Below are 2414 nucleotides of genomic sequence, written 5' to 3'. Positions count from 1 at the left end.
TCTCCTCCTTCTCTCTCCCTCCCTCTTCTTGCAGTCTGTCGAGCACTTTACGTGTCATATAGGTCAATTCCAATACTCAGCCTATATCTGGCAAGCACATTATTTGGATAAAAGAATGCGACATGTTTATTATATAATGGTGCACTAGTTTATATGACACACACGCAATCTTGGTTTGCCCCGGTTTTCCTCTGGACCGCCTGGATTTCTATCTTTAATCGATGTATAAAAAATAATATCAGTGTATTAAATCGTTTGATGGGGTATTCAATTTGGGGGCATTTCATGTATATTGTTAGATTGTTACAGTATAATTTTATTGTTTTACATTACTCGACAGCGCCTCCAGAACTACATCGGAATTACCCACCTCCAGTCGGATTGTGCCAGCGACCATGCGCCCCCCACTACTGTATATTTTCCCTCCACCTCCACTACTGTATATTTTCGCGCCACCTCCACCCCCACTACTGTATATTTTCCCGCCACCTCCAGAATTCGAAATTCCTGAACAAGTCACGCTGGAAACAAACGTTTCAATGCACAAACGTTTAAAACATCTTCTTACTGCTGGAATGAGATGTGCATGGAAGGCTCTTGCAAATAGTTTATCATGGTGATAAAATCATAATCTTTAATAGATTAGTTAATTGGATTTTTTTGCTTTAAAAAAAAAAAACCCTTTTAGGGATATAAACCAAAATTCAAACCAAAAATATTACGTTTTGATACATAAAATATAAAAAAATTCCATAAAACATTTTAATCACCATTAGGAGAACAACCTTTTCATTCATTTGTTTTTGCTTTTTTATTATTTTATTATTATACAGGTTTGTGCAATTTTTGTTCTGCACCCATAATATACTGACGATGACAACTGGTAAGTGATTAGAAATCAGAAACCATCATTTCTCTTTCACTAATCCAATGCCAAGCAAATATATTGATGCACGTGGTGAAACCATGTGAAAAATAATTACTATTGTACAGAATTAAGATTTAATTAAATAATTATCTTTATGGGTAAAACACTGATATTGCTTATTTACACGTCACTGCCGTTTTCATAAATCATCTCACAGTAGAAGTGCTGATCTAGGAACAGTTGTCTTTTCGATCAAAATTTATAAGATTACATATGGCAGCAGGGGACATGATCCTAGATCAGCACCCCTATTTAGAGAGCTTTATGAATATGGGCCCAGATTGAGATTAAACAGGGAAAAAATTATTAGGTTACAAAATCAAAATCATTTTTCCTTTCCCCTACTGAAATAAAAGTACAAACTGGTTAAGTGTTATTGTGTGCATTGTTTAAAATATTTTATGTATTTTCTTTCAAATACATTTTTCCAAATCTTATTTCACCACATAATGGTTTTTCAAAAACAAACTGTAAACCTGAATGTTCCAAATATCATACTTTGAAGGAGAGAAGCCTTCCCATTCAACAGGAATCATTTTCAGTAAAGAACAACCGTACAGATAGAAATATATTATATGAAATGCATGTAGTACCGACATACTTTTGTCAGGTACTAGAGAAAGGAATCATGTCAGTTCTATACATAGCATTTCTATCTGCAATGTTCAGAATGTTGCACACTCCTGAACACAGCCCAGAGGTTTATTTTATGTCAAACCCGGTCCCCTGCTCCGGAAACCAACTGTCTTAACCATTAGACCGAGAGGAAATTCCCACTAGGGCTGAGGGTGACACTGATTTTAAGTTGCAGGCAGAGCTACCAAATCACAATGCATGATTTACAGTGCATTAGAAAAGTATTCAGTATTGACTTTTTCCAAATTTTGTTACGTTACAGCCTTCTTCTAAAATGTATTCAATTGTGTGTGTGTGTGTGTGTGTGTCCATCACATTTATTACAAATAAAAAATAAATATCAAATTTGCATAAGTATTCAGACCCTTTACTCAGTACTTTGTTGAAGCACCTTTGTCAGCGATTACAGCCTGGATTATTCTTGGGTATGATGCTACAAGCTTGGCACACCTTTGGGAAGTTTCTCACATTCTTCTCTGCCGAGCCTCTCAAGCTCTGTTAGGTTGGACGGGGAGCATTGCTGCGCAGCCAATTTCAGGTCTGTCCAGAGATCGGGTTCAAGTCCGGTCTCTGGCTGGGCCACTCAGGAACATTCAGACTTGTCCTGAAGCCACTCCTGTGTTGTCTTGGCTGTATGCTTAGGGTCGTTGTCCTGTTCAACAGTGAACCTTCGCCCGCCACCCCCCCCCAGTCTGAGTCCCTGAGCGAGCAGGTTTTATTGCCGATCTCTCTGTACTTTGCTCCGTTCATCTTTCCCTCGATCCTGACTAGTCTCCCAGTCCCCGCCGCTGAAAAACATCCCCACAGTATGATGCTGCCACCACCATGCATCAACGTAGGGATGGTGCCA

The sequence above is a fragment of the Oncorhynchus gorbuscha genome, linkage group LG25 (genome assembly GCF_021184085.1).
Source record: "Oncorhynchus gorbuscha isolate QuinsamMale2020 ecotype Even-year linkage group LG25, OgorEven_v1.0, whole genome shotgun sequence".
NCBI lineage: Eukaryota > Metazoa > Chordata > Actinopteri > Salmoniformes > Salmonidae > Oncorhynchus > Oncorhynchus gorbuscha.
Note: the sequence above shows the minus strand (reverse complement) of the source record.